General features: G+C 47.5%; 1 long non-coding RNA gene across 2 annotated transcripts; it reads left to right on the forward strand.

Annotated features, from left to right (window-relative positions):
* Positions 1–583: 583 nt before the first annotated feature.
* On the forward strand, positions 584–12,415 carry LOC135291507 (uncharacterized). Of its 2 annotated transcripts, none has more exons than XR_010354318.1 (3): positions 584–911; positions 7,932–9,522; positions 11,297–12,415. It is a non-coding gene; the product is annotated as an uncharacterized LOC135291507 (long non-coding RNA). The 2 variants fall into 2 exon arrangements; XR_010354317.1 differs by having other exon boundaries at positions 730–911; positions 7,932–8,096.
* Positions 12,416–17,234: the final 4,819 nt, after the last annotated feature.

Raw genomic sequence — 17,234 nt, forward strand, 5'->3', positions numbered from 1 at the left:
TTTGTATTACTGCATTAGGGTTTTGGGGGGTTTGTTTTTTAGGGGGTTTTTTTGAGGGGGTTTGTTTGGTTTTTGTGGGGATTTTTATTGGGTTTTTTGGGGTTTTTTGTGTTTGGGATTTTTTTGTTTGTTTGTTTGTTTTTGTTATTGTTGTTTGGGGGGGGTTGGTTTTTGTTTGTTTGTTTGTTTGTTTGTTTGTTTGTTTGTTTTTAATTATTATTTTTTTCCCTGATAAAGAACTGTTATTCCTGGTCCCATATCTTTGCCTGAGAGGTCCCCTTAATTTCAAAATTATAATAATTCAGAGGGAGGCGATTTACATTTCCATTTCAGGGGAGTTTCCTGCCTTCCTTAGCAGACACCTGTCTTTTCAAAGCAAGACAATGTGCCTACACACAAGGTGGCAGGACCAAAACCCACATCACTGCACACTGGGCTTCTCCAGGTCCCTCCAATGCCCACTGAAACCCAGCAGCTCTGGATCTGCTGTCACCAGGAGCAGCCTGGCCCTCAGAGTCTGACCACAAGTAGGGCTGTGCCAGCATTACCAACCCTCTGTGCCAGCTGCTGGAATTCCTCTGATTTATTTTCAAAGGTCTGGCTGCCAGTATAATGGGAGGAAAGAAAAAGCTGCCCTGCTTTTAACTGAAAAGCTGCTTTCACATCATGCTGGCTGTACCCAAGGCTGTAGCCATCCCTTTGAAACAGCTACATCCTTTGACTCACACAGCAGCAGAGAAATTCATCACATACCCACGAGGACAAGCCAGCCTCTCTCAGAAAACAGCTCTCCCATGAAGATTTAGGGAAAGGGCTGGGGAAGGAGATGCTGTGTCAGGCTGGCAGCACGCAGAGAGACAGCCAAGGCTCTGCTAACAAGCCATGAACGTACCCACTGATTAAAAAAACTGGTGAGTAGAGCAGGTTATTCTTCCTCCTACTTAGCAAATTGATCGATTTTCCAGAGAATGACAGCAGGGAGGTAATAGCTTCAATCTTCCAGGGTAACATTTTCTATTAAGAAAACATGAATAGTTTGAGCTGTGTTTCTAACAACAGTCTGGAGCATCTGCAAAGGTCCAGGGCAGGATAAAGAAATATTTTTACATTTTGGCATCAGTCACTCCAAATATGACAGAATATATTACAAACGTATGAGAAGTTAGAACAGAAATATAGCATAACATCTGCAGGGAAATACTTGGTACTGGAAGAGAAAAAGGGTCCATTAACAGTGGGAAGCCCCAAGGAAAGGATTTCAGGATAAAATTTATTCTGTACCACCATCCCAAGAGCTCCAAAATGCAAATCACTTGCAGAGCCAGTGGTGAAGTTCATTTGCTTTCCAGTTGTGTTGCCTTTGCAAGATGCAAATGATCAATGAAGCTTCACAATAAAACCTAGATTGGTTAATAATGCAAAACAGACACAGACTGAAGACACACCAATCATTTGTATAGGCTTTATGAATGTGTGTATTTTTTCTGGGTAAGATTTTCCTTTATTTCTCAAAGACAGCATCATGAGAAGTGGTATCAGGCTTCTTATCCCGATTTGAGCAAAATCTCTGAAAACTCAGTTTATGCAAGGGAAGGAGCTGTCACATTCTCAATACCCTTTTTCTGTCTGTCAGACCTCTGTATTTCAGCAAATGCTGGAAAACAGGCAATATCATTCAGCTGTAGCTCCAGGACAGAGATCAGACTTGTGTTGCTCTGAGAGAGGAGCAGCTCTATTTTATCATCATCCAGCTACAACAGCTTGTGGGCTTTTTTCATCAGGAATCTGAAAAGAAGCATGGCTCTTCTGGGGTGGGAACATGCTGTCTATGCTCTCAGGGTCTCACAGGAATTCAGGCTGCTTAATTTCCAGCTCTAACCCCAGCACCTCTGGTCACAGCAGCCGTGCTCCATGACCTGCCCTTTTTAAAGACATAGAGAATTCACATGTGGTGAAGAAGCCAATTTAAGCCTCCTTTTAAAGACAGACAATACCCAAAGCAGTGCTGGAAACAAGCTGAATCTTGCCCAGGATACTCATCATTACTAAATATGTTTGTTTCCTGAGCTGTTATTTTCCTAAAACAAAACCTATCTTGCATTCTTAGCTTAGCTTCCTAAAGAGCTTTGAACCCTGTGATTTTTTTTTTTACTATTTTTTCTGTTTGTACAAGAAATCCAACAGACCCAGCGGCAGTAGGTATGTCCATACTTGGAATAACTTTTCCCAGTTGTTGTTATAGGTGGTATTATTTGAAATGAAAACTTCCTTAGGCGCCAGAGGACACTCTGCTTGGTTTCTTTCCTAACTATTTTTGATGGTCAGAAAGGTTTTTTGGTATCTAATAGGCTGAAGCCTTTCTACATTCATCTCATGACACCTTCACATCCTTTAGCATCTAGCAGGGCAGGCCCTTCTGCTGCAGCCCAATTGAAAGTCAGTAGGAAAGAACTAGAAGGCACAAATCTGAGAATCCAAACTTGACTGACTCCCAGGATCAAGGAGCAAGCTGTTTTACAGGGTTTTGTTTGGGAAATTTTTACCTTTAGGTTTAAAATTATTTTTCTCTTCCTTAAGAAGATTTTCTCTTCCTCTGTTCCTTGCTAAGACGAACAGAGCTGGTGCTTTGCCCAGTGTGTTTTCCTCTCACTTGCTTTTGGGACTGAGCTTGTTCCTGTAGAACTGCTGATCCTGTGTGTTCACAGACCCCGTGAGGTGGGCATTCAGCTGGCCCCTGAGCCACAGCGAATGAATTCCATCTACTCTGCATTTGAAACCCTTCTGAGCAAAGAGGGGACAACCACAGCAACGCCCCTGTACTTCTCCCGGGCTATCACAGCGTGTCACCCTTGCTCCACATGTTGCCCTGCTGGGTTGCACTTGTAAGGAGCTGAAAAGTGGATGAACCAGCAGTGCAGGAGGGCAGTTATCATGCTGGAATCTGACCTTCCTCATTGCTGGCTGTCTTGTTCTCATGCAGCTCTTCCTCTTTCCAGGAGAATATGCAAAGGCTGGGCAAGAGCTCTTACATATGTTGGCCCTTCCTTCCTGTTGGTCCTCAAAAAATCCAAATAGTTTGGGGGGAAAAAAAAGAAAACCAAAAAAAACACCTGTAACTTGTACTAAAGATTAGAAACTGTAGATTGCAATAAAGGGGAAAATGCAGACACCATTAGCATATGGCCATGACTCAAAAGAGTTGTCTGGGTCACTTGCTGACACCGGTGCTTCCAACCTGACCACAAAACAGCCAGAATGAAAGAATCCATTTCATCATGCAAACTTTTTCATGCAAACTAGACACAGATTTAGTTTCAATGCATTGACAAGCAGCTGAACTGTGGAGGAGAACTGTGACCACAGGGCAAGCCTTGCTTCACCAGCCCAATCTACTTTTGTGACAAGGTGACCTACTGAGTGGGTGAGAGAAAAGCAATGCTGGGGTCACATCCCAAATCCTGTGTTCAGTTTTAGGTTCCTCATGGCAAGAAAGGCATTGAGGTGCTGGAGTGTGTCCAGAGAAGCTCAGTGGAGTCAGGAAAGTGTTTAGGGATTAAGCCATGAGTGGCTGAGGAAGATGGAAGTGCTTATCTTGGAGGAAAGGAGGCTCTTCTTGCTCTCTACAATGCCCTGAAAGCAGATGGCAGCAAGGTGGGGATAGGTCTCTTCTCCAAGGTAACCAATTACAGGAGCAGAAGCAATCCAAGAGTACAAGAGGAGAGGCAGGAGGAGAATTTTGTCTCTGTGCAAGAGGACATAACTCTTCATTGCAATGAAACTCAGAGTAAGATGACACAGCCCAGAAAACATCTCACCTCTCCACCTGTGCCAGCAACATCCACCTACAGTCCTCATGTTCCTTTCAGCTACAGCTTTGGAGGGTCAGGTCAAAGGTCCCTTTAGTCCAGAGAGCCCCAGGGGGCTCCTGTGGCTGGGTTTGCCCAGGGTGGGAATGCCCAGAACCTGAGCCCAGCAGTGGGGGACCAAGGCTGGGCCTTGTGGGCTGGGAGATGTGGCTCTGTGGGGGTTCAATATCATGGAGGGTGTATCAAACTGGGAGCTGTGCCAGGGACATCACCAGGCAGCCCCAGCCCCAGCACACTTGGATTCTGGCAGCCAGTGAGTGCACATGCAGGGGAAATGCTGGGCTGGATGGGGGCTGGGAAAGATGCCCTGGGGATTTAAAGCCAGAGTGAGAGCTGGGACCCCCAGGACAGGGCACTGTCTTCAGGGCTGAGGGAAGTGGGGCTTGGGGCTCTCATCATGGCAGGTGCCCAGAGAGGCTCTGGGGACATTCTGGGTGTCACCAGCCCCCTGGTCCCTCCCAGCCAGACCTTCTGCCCCACTTCTCCAGGCCATGGGTCCAACAACAACTCTCATCCTGTCTCTGTTGGGCATCTTGCCCAGCCTGAAGCTGCAGCACCAGGCTGATATGCCCACGGCCAAAGAGATACAGGAGCATGAGGAATATCTCCATCAGGTGATGACTTAGCTCCTGCAGGAGATTGAGGGGAGCAGCACGGAAGCCCAGCCCTGTTCTGCACTGCAGCAGCAGTGGCTCCTTTGGGTCAGTGCAGCAGCCCTGAGTCTGGTTCTGCTCACTGTGGGCTGCTGGCTGGTCAAGAGGAGGAAGGCTCAGGAGCCTCCTCAGCTGCTCACACTGTTCTGGCCTCCCAGATGGCACCTGTGAGGTTGGAATCAGGCTGACCATGTGATGTTTTCCAGTGCTGAAGTCTCCAGTCAACGATTTATGATTCATTTGTGAATCCTCACAAGATTCAAACCAGTGTCTACATGGTGGCACTGATAATCTGCCAACAGCTCTTTGGTATAACAAAATCCCGTCAGTTGTTTTCTGTTTTCCAAGTGTCATCTATTTTTTCAGCCAGTCCCCGTCTCTTCTGTCATAACGGATGTGTGAAGCTGGAGATTTTGCCCTTTTCCAGGGAAATCATTGTATTAGAAACAACACTTGGCGTGAAACCCAGGGGTGGGTACTTGGGCACACAGACACATCAGCACTGCAGATATGAGCAATGCAGACCTGAGGCTCCAGCACCACCTTCTTCCTGGCTTTTGGAACGTGTTGCTCCGCAGGCACCGCGCTGCCTCTTCCAGCAGAGCCAGAATGGCTCTCCAGGGAGCAATGTCAGACTTCTGGAGCTGCAGCTCCTGATTACAGCAACGCTCTCTGGTAGCACGAGATGAACTGCAGGAATTGAGCAGCAAGGGTGGAGCCAGTGCCTCACACCAAGGTCAAGATTTGCCCATGTTTTCCCCCCTAATCACCTCAGAGTGATTTCTGGAGGGAGCTGTCCCTAGTTCCCCTCCCAGCCCTAAAAACATGTTTATTTTTCTCTTATGCCTTCTCTTTCCTCAGGAGGAGAACTCCTCAAGCCAATGAAAAGAAATGGGTTTGGGCTGCCTGTGTGAATACAGAAGAGCAACCTTAAGGCTTTCATTAAGAAATCCTAATTAAGAAATCTTCACTAGGAAAGGCTGCTGTTGTAATGGGAAGGTGTCTTAAAGGACAATCTGACTAATGCAGGGTATAACAAATGTCTGCAACAGCAAACAGCAGCAAGAAGTCGATGAGCAAAGTCCCAGGCTGTATGACTCCATCCTTTAACCCCTTAGAGCTCGCTGCTGGAACAGGATCTAATCCCTGCTCCACTCCAGAATACACATCTCAACAGAGAATTTTTGAGACAGAGAGAAGGTGCACTGTGGCACAGGGCTCCCTGTGACAACAGCAAGTCCAAACAGCCTTTCTGAGGAGAACTGAGCCCTTTCTGGGCCCTGTTCCCCTGTTCAGATTTACTGATGAGCCTCAGCCAAGGCCTGCAGCAGGAGCATCCTGGTAGGGCTGTGGGAGCATGCCATGAAGGGACGTTGTAGCTCTTGAGGGGAAGCTGTGGCCATTCAGGGGATGCTGTGGCCCCTTGAGGGCATCCTGTGGCCATGGAGGGGATTCTGTGGCCATGGAGGGGATGCTGTAGCCCTTCAGTGGATGCTGTGGCCATTCAGGGGATTCTGCAGCCCTTGAAGGGAAGCTGAGGCCATGGAGGGGATGCTGTGACCATAGAGGGGATGTTGTGGCCATGGAAGGGATGTTATGGCCCTTCAGAGGATGCTGTGACCATGGAGGGGATGTTGTGGCCCTTCAGGGGATCCTGTGGCACTTCAGTGGATGTTGTGGCCACAGAGAGGATGCTTTGGTCCTTCAGTGGATGTTGTGGCCCTTTAGAGGATCCTGTGGCCCTTGAGGGGAAGCTGTGACCATGGAGGGGATGCTGTGGCCCTTGAAGGAATGTTGTGGTCCTTGAGGGGATATTGTAGCCATGGAGGGGATGTTGTGGCCCTTCAGGGGATCCTGTGGCACTTCAGGGGATGTTGTGACCATGGAGAGGATGCTTTGGCCCTTCAGTGGATGTTGTGGCCTTTGGGGGGATGCCTTGGCCCTTCAGGGTCTGCTGTGGCCCTTCAATGTATGTTGTGGCCCTTCAGTGGATGTTGTGGCCCTTCAGGGGATCCTGTGGCCCTTCAGGGGATGCTGTGGCCTTTGAGGGGATGTTGTGACCATGGAGAGGATGTTGTGGCCCTTGAAGGGATGTTGTGGTCCTTGAGGGGATATTGTAGCCATGGAGGGGATGTTGTGGCCCTTCAGGGGATCCTGTGGCCCTTCAGGGGATGCTGTGGCCTTTGAGGGGATGTTGTGACCATGGAGAGGATGTTGTGGCACTTGAAGGGATGTTGTGGTCCTTGAGGGGATATTGTAGCCATGGAGGGGATGTTGTGGCCCTTCAGGGGATGATGTGACCATGGAGAGGATGCTTTGGCCCTTCAGGGGCTGCTGTGGCCATTCAGGGGATTCTGCAGCCCTTGAGGAGAAGCTGTGGCCATGGAGGGGATGTTGTGGCCATGGAAGGGATGTTATGGCCCTTCAGGGGATGTTGTGACCATGGAGAGGATGTTGTGGCCCTTGAAGGGATGTTGTGGTCCTTGAGGGGATATTGTAGCCACAGAGAGGATGCTTTGGTCCTTCAGTGGATGTTGTGGCCCTTTAGAGGATCCTGTGGCCCTTGAGGGGAAGCTGTGACCATGGAGGGGATGCTGTGGCCCTTGAAGGAATGTTGTGGTCCTTGAGGGGATATTGTAGCCATGGAGGGGATGTTGTGGCCCTTCAGGGGATCCTGTGGCACTTCAGGGGATGTTGTGACCATGGAGAGGATGCTTTGGCCCTTCAGTGGATGTTGTGGCCTTTGGGGGGATGCCTTGGCCCTTCAGGGTCTGCTGTGGCCCTTCAATGTATGTTGTGGCCCTTCAGTGGATGTTGTGGCCCTTCAGGGGATCCTGTGGCCCTTCAGGGGATGCTGTGGCCTTTGAGGGGATGTTGTGACCATGGAGAGGATGTTGTGGCCCTTGAAGGGATGTTGTGGTCCTTGAGGGGATATTGTAGCCATGGAGGGGATGTTGTGGCCCTTCAGGGGATGATGTGACCATGGAGAGGATGCTTTGGCCCTTCAGGGGCTGCTGTGGCCATTCGGGGGATTCTGCAGCCCTTGAGGAGAAGCTGTGGCCATGGAGGGGATGTTGTGGCCATGGAAGGGATGTTATGGCCCTTCAGGGGATGTTGTGACCATGGAGAGGATGTTGTGGCCCTTGAAGGGATGTTGTGGTCCTTGAGGGGATATTATAGCCATGGAGGGGATGTAGATCCTTCAGGGGATCCTGTGGCCTTTGAGGGGATGTTGTGACCATGGAGAGGATACTTTGGCTCTTCAGGGGCTGCTGTGGCCATTCAGGGGATGCTGTGGCCTTTGGGAGGATCCTGTGGCCCTTCAGTGGATGTTGTGGCCACAGAGGGGACACTGCACCTCACAAAGAGTGACACACAAAGGGATGCTCACAAACCCTCCTTCTGATTTCAGCCTCATAGGTGTCTTCTGGGAGACCAGAACAGCCGACTGTAAGCTGATGAGGAGACTCCTGGAACTTCCCTTGCCTGGCCATCCAGGGGGAGCAGGGCCAGAGCTGCTGCAGAGCGCCAGCTCCGGGCCTGCCTGCGCTTGGCAGCGAGTTGCCATGGCTACGAAGTGAGCTGCTTTGAGGGGGAAAAGATGAAATCTGGTCTGGCTGCCAGTCCACAGCCACCGTGGGAGCCGTGGCAGTGCCTTGTGCAGGGCCGGAGGAGCTCTGAGGCCTCCAAAAGCCGCCACCCATTCCAGGGCTTCCAGCTCCCAGGTGCTGCACGCCAACTTTGGAATAGGAAAGTGAGCTGTTAGAAGAATCGAGGAAGAACTGAGCAGTTTTTCCAACTCCACCGTGGTTGGAGGGTTCTTGTCCCCACTCCCTGGCCAGCTGCTGGCACGGGGAGAGCTGTGTCCGTCCCCACCATCTCCATCTCCTGGGCACCACTGAGCTGACACACAACAAGGGTGTCCTTGGGCCACGTCCAGAGCTTTGTCTCACTGCCCAGCGTGGCTTGGCAGGCTCAGCATTCCCTCTCTCCAAAGTGCACCCCTGCCTGGAGAAGGCTTTTTTTAGCTCACTGCAGCCAGGAACTGAAAGCATTGTGTTAGGGGTGAAGTGTGGGCACAGAGCTGCGTGTAGAAACCTCTCGGCCCTGGATTAGTTTTCAGCTTCTTGTTCTGCCTCCAAAAGGAAGGAAAGAGAAAAAGCAAAGTGCAAAACAAAGAAAGGGAAAAATAAGAAAGAAGAGGAAGGGAAAAGGAGGAGGAGGAGGAGGAGGAGGAGAAGGAGAAGGAGAAGGAGAAGGAGAAGGAGAAGGAGAAGGAGAAGGAGAAGGAGAAGGAGAAGGAGAAGGAGAAGGAGAAGGAGAAGGAGAAGGAGAAGGAGAAGGAGAAGGAGGAGAAGGAGAAGGAGAAGGAGAAGGAGAAGGAGAAGGAGAAGGAGAAGGAGAAGGAGAAGGAGAAGGAGAAGGAGAAGGAGAAGGAGAAGGAGAAGGAGAAGGAGAAGGAGAAGGAGAAGGAGAAGGAGAAGGAGAAGGAGAAGGAGAAGGAGAAGGAGAAGGAGAAGGAGAAGGAGAAGGAGAAGGAGAAGGAGAAGGAAGAAAAAGGAAGAGAAAAAGGGAGGGAAGAAGGAAAAGGAAACTGAATATTTTTTTTTTTTAATCAAGGAGATTTTTTAACATATTTTAAGTGTTTCAAGAGAAAATAAGGACTGTATCAACAGACTATGCTCCATTACTATAATCTCTCTTCTGCCAGCTTGGTTCTAGTTTCAAATTAGTAGTAAATGTATTTTTAACAAATTAATTAAAATTTAACTGGCTCTGTGTTACTGGAATTTCAGCTGTGTGCCCACACATATACTGGCAGAATATCCTGTGCATCTAATTTTATTTGCAATCAGTTCTGAGGTTAGAACACTGATGCCTTTGTTTGTAGCAGTGAACCATCACTGCTACAGTGCTGCCCTTTACCTGTTAAATTGAAGTCTGAAAAAACAGGATGCATCTGACAGAGTCCACAGCAGATTGTTCTCTCTCAGCTGTTAGAGGTCTGATATTTTCCCCATGGGTCCCTCTCCACACGAACCTGGGAACAGCCTGGACACTGATTTCATAGCATGATTTTAATTTTTCCACATTTCAATGGCCTGCTGCATCCTGTCTCAGGCCCAACATGATGGCAATCCTTCACTTCCACCTGCAGAATCCCTCAGCCCAGTTCTTTACATGTGGCAAGCTCTAGCAACTCTTCACAGAATCAAAAAAACCCACTGGCACCTCCCCAGAGGGCTTTACAACCAGATGAAGAATTGAAAAAAAAAATAAAATTAGACCTTAGAAGTCTTTATTTTCCCCGGTAGCTGTAGGAAGCCAAACACCAGAGTTAAGTTCTGTTAAAAGGAGATTACATCATTTTAAGATTCCTACCACTCAGCTTTCTTTGCCTCCTGTTCCAAAATTTATAAAAATAATGGCACAAACTGAATCTGAGTGAGAGGGGAAAACAGATTTAGGCAAGGAAAGATAACAATGAAAATTTTTGTGTTTTGAATCTCAGAAAGGATCAGTTTCTTAGGCAAAGAAAGATCACCTACCTTGAAGGGCATAAAGATAGAAGTTATGCTGCACATGAAAGGGAAGGGTCCCACCCACAGGGCAGGGAAATGTGCACCCCAATTTCCTGGCCAGCTCACTCTGAGGAGGCCTCTCACCACCAGAACTGGTACTGCCAGCATGGTTATTTCTGCCTTCATTCACTACTCAAGATTTTAATTTACATTAGCAAATTGGAGACTGAAGCTGGAGGCTACTTCACTAATTGTGTTATTACTGGCTGTGTCTCCCCCCATATTGCACAACAGGAATATAAAAAAAATGGCTTCACATGCAAATAACAGGATATTTTCCCTACTTTTCCTTACATGTCACACCATACACAGAGCCCCACAGACAAGGCTCTCTAAGTGCTGCAGGAAAGGGGACAAGATTTCCAGCAACGTGGAGGCTCCACTTGTTTTTGTAACAAGTTTTGCTGCTGCAGAGGGGAAGAGGGAGCTGCGAGCTCTGGCAGCAGACAGGATGAGATGAGCCATGGGGAGGAAATGAGTCACAGCCCCAGAGGGGCAAAGGGAGTTCCCCAGAGAAGAGACAGCAGAAATCAAAGCCTGCTGTACTCCTGGGGCACCCTGAAGAAGAGGAGACACAGCTGGGATGAAGTGTACCACTGGACAGGAGAACCCTGCACTCTCATGCCAGGGATGCTCAGAGCCATTTTGAGCTGTGAAAGGGCTGTGCAGGTCTAAGAGTTTAAATTCCTCAGATTCTGTCTTTCTGTCACATCTTTCAGTATTTCTCAGTACAGCAGGGAGATGCTTGAGACTCACAAATATCATCAGAGTCTTGGAAAAAAAAAAAAGGACTAAATAATACAATTTAACCAAAGTAATGGTGCACAGCTGATGCTGTTTTGATTCCCAGGAATGGCAGAAACCAGGGCACATCAAGGGCCCTTTCTGGAGGACTTGGGGCTGAGGTCACAAAAGCCTGTGTACAGCAAATATTAACCCAGATATGAGTTACCTTGAATGAACCTGTGCTGCCAGCAGGACAGTTTGAAGCACCCAGTAGCCATTAAAAACAAGAACAAAACCAAACCAAGCAAATAAACAAACAACCAAAAAAAGGTGAAAAGCACTGTGGTGAAATTTACTGGGCAAGGTCTAGAAATGTCTGGCACATATCTCCAGCTGTGATAGAAAAGGGTGTAAAGTCTGGTACCTCCTGGGTGTGTGGTGCAGCTGATTTTGGGGGTTTTTTTTACAGAGCCCTGGTCCACACGGTGAGGAGATGGAGAGGAGGGGGGCCAGTGCAGCCCCACCGACAGCACAAGCACAGCAGCGCCCAACTTGTCCCAAACACGTCGTTTCTCGGCTCAGAAATTCAGATCCGGGCTAGAATGACTCCTAGGAACCTTCCCGCACAGGATTTCTGGCAAGACAAGAAAAACAAAGAGTACAGGCACAGTCTTGTCAGCAGAGCCCGGCTCATCTGCAGAGTCAGGGAAAGGGAAGTTTCAGCTTTAACAACGCAGCTCCGCCAAGGTCCGGGCACTGCTGCGGGTGAGTCACGCCCTGAGCATCCCATAAAGAGCTGCTCTGTAAACACGGCAGGCAGCGAGGAGCAGCGGGGAAAGGCAGGACTGCGGTCAGGGGGAGGAAAATCACCAAGCACCCCCTCCGCCCAGCCCTGGGAACAGAGATAAACCACTGCCCAAGCCAAGCGCTGCTCCCCGCCTCGCTCCGCCAAGCCTTCCCGCCGCGCTCTGGAATTCCCCCTTGTGGGCTTGTGAAAAATGTGTATCTGTGAAAAATGAGTATTTTATGATTGGCTTTTCGCAAGTATTAAAATTAATGTTGTATTGTGCTAGAAAGTTATGCTATATTAATTTTCTTAAGTAGTGTATTAAATATAGTTTTAGGTTATAACATAATGCTAAAATAGAAACTATGCTGTGTAAGATATTTGTTTAAGAAAGGACTCGCACCAGATAGAAGCCACAGGACACCTAAATGTTTCAGAGAAAGGGAATTTATTGCTCCCTTATCAGCAGAAAACTAACTTCTTCCCACCTCGCTCAGACAGGAAGACAGCATGAGGATTCAGAGGAAGAAGTTGACAGAATCTTGTGTTTGAATAGAATTTATGCATCATGTATGAGATGTATGAATACGCAAAAGGCAATTATTTTTAAGGGTTAATCCTCTGTTAATGGGGGTCCTTTTTCGGGCATGTGTTGCCCAGGAAAAGGTACCTGGACGTATCTCTTTGTTTTTATTGTCTCATATTCTCCTAATCTCAGTTGTTCAAATTTTATTACTCTAATTACATTACTATTTTTATAGCCATTTTATTACTATTAAACTTTTAAAATTTTAAAAACAAGTCATTGGCATTTTTCACAGGCTGAACTTCATATTTCCCATCCCCAGAGGCGTCCCGGCTTCCCAGGAATTCTCTCTTGGGAGGGCAAAGCTGCAAACCCAGGGGTTGGGCAGCGGGGGCAGAGGATGCAGAGCAAATGTCAGTGCTGGCATCACCGTGCAAATCCTGGTGCAGAACTCTCCAAACTCTGTTCTTCCCAAATCACTGGCCTGCTCTCAGCCACTGGCAGCAGGTTTGGGGTTTAAAAGGATTGGTTCTCTTCTGGCACAATGCTGGTAGAGTTTTCCAGAGCTTTTTTTTGCAAGAATAATGTTGCTGTCATGATTTATCAATATTTTCCCTACAGTGGGAGAGGATGTTCACAAGTGTAGATATCTTAACCTGGCTCATGCAAAATACTGTTAGCCTTTTTAGCTGTTGCAAACATAATGGTTTTTTTGACTTGATCTAAAACTCACTGAGTGGCAGTGGAAAGCCAACCAACACTGAGGTTTGCAGCTGGTCCCTGGCAAGAACAAGCGACCACATTCCCTCCAGCTGTGGCAAGTTCTGAGGGGCGGAGGAGGATTTTGACTTCCTGGTTCCCTTAGTAGGTGGGCACTTGCACTCATACTGTGTTCTTTGCAAAAATATTGATTTTCAGGGTCTACACAGCACCATGCATTCATTTTCTCACTCCAGGCCGTTATTTTTGCCACATTTAATAATTGCAAGTTAATTATTTAGCTTACTACTCCACCCCAAAGCTGCTGTGCTGCTGGCCTGGTGCCTCAGGAGAGCAGAGCAGGAGAGATCTGTCATGGATCTCACTGGGGAGAGTCACAGCAGAGCTGTGAGGGGAGCAGCAGGCATGGGGTGAGGGTGTAATCCACCTGCCAGAATGGATCCTGGGGTCCAGCCCCTCTCCCCTTCCAGGGAGCTTCTCTGCTCCTCGTCCAGAAGCAGCCTAGGAATTTGGACACAGGGCAGGGGTGTTCTGCTGGTGCCAGGGCAGAGCATCACCATAAGCAGGGGTGGTTCTGGCTGGGCCTGGTGTGTCTGTCCCTTGCAGGGCCATCACAAGCCACTCCATACCAACCAAACTCATTTCCCCCAGCAGAGGATTTCCTGTCACTCCTCTCCTGCTCCATGGTGACTGGAATTACTTCGGATTTTGCAACATTTGGGGCTGCTGCTCGCAAAACCCAAGCTCCCCCAGAGCAGCCGTGCATTTGCCACCCACCCACGTTTGTGGCACAAGTTTGGTGTGTCTGCAGATGGAGTTTTCTCAGCTTCACAACACAGCACGGGGCACTGGGCACCCACAGGCAGCTCTGGGGGGGTCAGTGCCCACGGGGAGCAGAGCAGCACCTCAGCTCACAGGGCTGTCTGTCCCCATCAGCCTGCCTCACAGAAGCACCATGTGGCTCTGCCTAGAAGTGACAGATCTGTGGGTTTGTGATGTGCAAAACGCCCTCCCTCCCCGCCGCAGCTCATGGTGACTTGCACGTCAGCGGCATGTAAATCGTGCTGGCTTGCTCTACCAAGAGGTTTCACCACAAATCAAGTTCTCTGCACTCCTGTGCTCTCCTCTGCTCCTGAACATGCAAGGAAGCGGGTTTTGCTGCAGTGCAGGGCAGCCCCACCACACATCTCGGAGCAAACACAAATCCAGCAGATTAAAAGAGAAAGGAGGGACTGAGAACTGCTCCCAAGGGACAGCTATCTGTGCTTTGGCTCCATTAATGCCATATGCCTGTGTTCAGAGGAGCATGAGCAGGAAGGGAAGCTGCTACAAGCAGGGATGTCCTCGGGCAATGCATCACCCAGCCAGGCTGCACGGAGTGCTGCAGCCCTGGTGCTCACTTATCCACGGTTCAGCTCGATGCCCGTTCAATCTCCTGGCTTTTTTTAACCACAAAAAATGTCTGCTGCCTTCAGAGCAGTGCACAGCTGTAAAATGTTTCCCATGGTACCCATGTTTCCTTTCCAAGTAATCCCATCTCCGTGCTTTCACACACTTCTGAAACAATAAATAATTTACCGAGAAGCAGTGTTGTAATTTCCCATAAAATATTCCTGTGCTGGCCTGCCCTTGGTTTGGCTTCCTTTGTGTTCTTTTGACTGGAAGTTGTGCTTCTTAAGAGGCACCAAGTGTGGTATTAACCTAAGAAAAACCTGTGAAACTTTATCTGGAGGGAGCCACGGTACCAGCAATGGAGAAGAACTTGATCCATGCAACTGAGAAAAGATATGAAGAGGGAAGTAATGGCAGTGCAGTGGATATAATGGATTCAGGGAGGCAGGCTGTAAGCAGATACATGGTTGTCAATGTTAATGCAGCTTTTAACATATTAATGTCACTTTCAGATGAGGCACTAGTTAACCAAGTTAAACACAGGATGAACCAGATGCTAACAAGGCTGATAATTGCTCCACATCCAGCCAATCCGCAATTATTGAGCAGACAGAGCCCAGCATTTTAATTTCCCTGCCTCTCAACAGGAATTTCTTGTTTCCCAGAGGTTGTTTTTTTCCATACCCTGACACAAGTGCAGAAGGAAACACTATGGAAGTACTCTTGTGATTACTGACATTTTGTTTCACGGGCAGCTGCTGAAAGGATATAAGAAGAATCATAGAATCACAAAATAATTTAAGTTGGAAAAGACCCTTGAGATCATCGAGACCAACTGTTAGCCCAGCACTGCCAAACCCAACACTAAACCATGTCCCCAAGTGCCTTTTTACATTTACATGCCTTTCAAATCCCTCCAGGGATGGTGACTCCACCTAGGCAGCATCACTCTCCAAACAACATAGGATCAGGGAAGGATTTTCAAACCCTAGGAGGAAGCAAAAGAAATCTTTCACAGTCCTGGCAGAAGAGCATTTTGTGTTTTATAGCAACCAACACTGTCCAGGTCTCTCCCAGAAGCACAGTCCTGAAAACTCCCAAGGAACAGCTGTAAAATCTTTTATTTTATATTACAGATGTCATGGCCACACTGAGCTGCTTCTGCCACTGTCAGCAACAGCTGATATCAAGGCTGCTATCTGGATAACCCTTGCAAAAGCTGAGTGGAGGCAGGTGAAAGAAGTTTTTTCCTCACATTCCTAGCCACAGATGATCTCCAAGGTTTCTGTCAAAATTCTACCGTACGCTAATATTTTGGTGTGTATTGGTGTGTAACTTCATTGCAAATTTATATTGCCTATCAGTGCTGTTTTGAGTTATTCTCCTTCAGTGTTTAGTCATTGGTCTTTTATTCTACCTGTGAACCATGGGAGCATTGTTTAGTGGTACAGTGCATTACATCTTGTACAAAATAATTGCAAGATATTCATGTATGTGTGAATGCACATGCACGCTATATATAAAGTAGTTGAGAATTAGCTTTAACTTTGCTTCTGGATTAGTTATAAACTGTATTTTAATCTGGCTTGGGATTTTCCAACCTTGATGCCATGTGTATCTGAGTGAGACAGTGAGAAAAGGCAAGACAAACCAAAACATAAGCAGGGGTGTGATGACATGTGAAACCTTACCTTCATCACCCTGGCATCAAAACTCACCCACTGCACCTCTGCAAACCAAAACAGACCATTTTTGACTTCTTTTACGAAAAACACAACTCTTTTTCACAGCCCTTCCTCTGGGGAGCCTCTTAATACCAAGAATCTCTGGATTAATTTCACCTGAAGAAGGGAAGTGCCCTGAGGGGAGCATTGTTTACTTTGATGATTAAGGATGAGGGCACTGTGGCACTGGAGGGAATGCTATCAGTCTCAAGCAAATTACTGTTTCTGTAGCAAATGGAGACTATGTGAAAATATGTCCAAGGAGCACGTGGAATTTTTAATCTCTTGCATGGATTTTATGACTTGGCACAGATCAAAGCATTGTCTAAAAACCTGCACGTTGACAGTGTAAGCTGTACTTAAAAGCAATGTGTTTTATTTTGTGAGCATGGATTTCTATTGATTTTGAAACCCTAGTGTATAAAGAGTTTAAAGTATATTTCTAAATACACAAGGCTTTTCTGCCTCACCGCTCACAAAACTCACCAATCTGCAATTTCTACCTACAGAATTCTACCCACCACTCTAACCCTATAGTTTGAGAACCCAAGATGAATGGTACTGTCATTTTCATATACATATTCACAAATCAGGTTCATAAAAATCAATGAGGCTTAGTCCATAAACCCTTCTGCATTTTCATAATTCAGTTTACACCTGAGAGAACGTACCTCACACTGGGAGAGTCCTTTTCAGGCAAAGCCAGCAGACAGAGTGAGCTGCAGGCTGGGCACTCCTGCATAGCTGCAATGTTTGACATTCACTGGGGCAACGCCTCACTCGTCCTGCTGCTCTTCCTTTTGGACTCACTTTGGGGTCACAACCTCATCTGGATCTGTATCCAGCCCAGAAAAAAATGCCTGTGGTTTGCTAAAAGCTTAATTTATAGTGTGGTTTTCAAGACAATTACCTTGAATTTCTGCTGACTCCCAGAACTGACAGCAGCCTTTGGCTGCCCCAGTAGAAAACAGAGAGAAGAGAGGACCAAACACAGGTGGGAGAAACACAATCCTGTGTGATGAAGGCTACAATTTTATTTTTTTCCCCCTCATGGTTGTATGTGATACATTTACTAAACATTGGGATTTGCTGCATTTCAATGTAACGAAGGAGAAAATCTGCATAGATAAAAACTTTCATACATATCACTCAAATCTGGCGCCAGAAATTATTCAATATTAATTTTGAAATGGTTCTGGTTTTTAATTAACGTTGATCTTGGTATTTAGGGAATTACAAAATATCAAACCTCAAGGAA

The sequence above is a fragment of the Passer domesticus genome, chromosome Z, assembly GCF_036417665.1.
Source record: "Passer domesticus isolate bPasDom1 chromosome Z, bPasDom1.hap1, whole genome shotgun sequence".
Lineage (NCBI taxonomy): Eukaryota > Metazoa > Chordata > Aves > Passeriformes > Passeridae > Passer > Passer domesticus.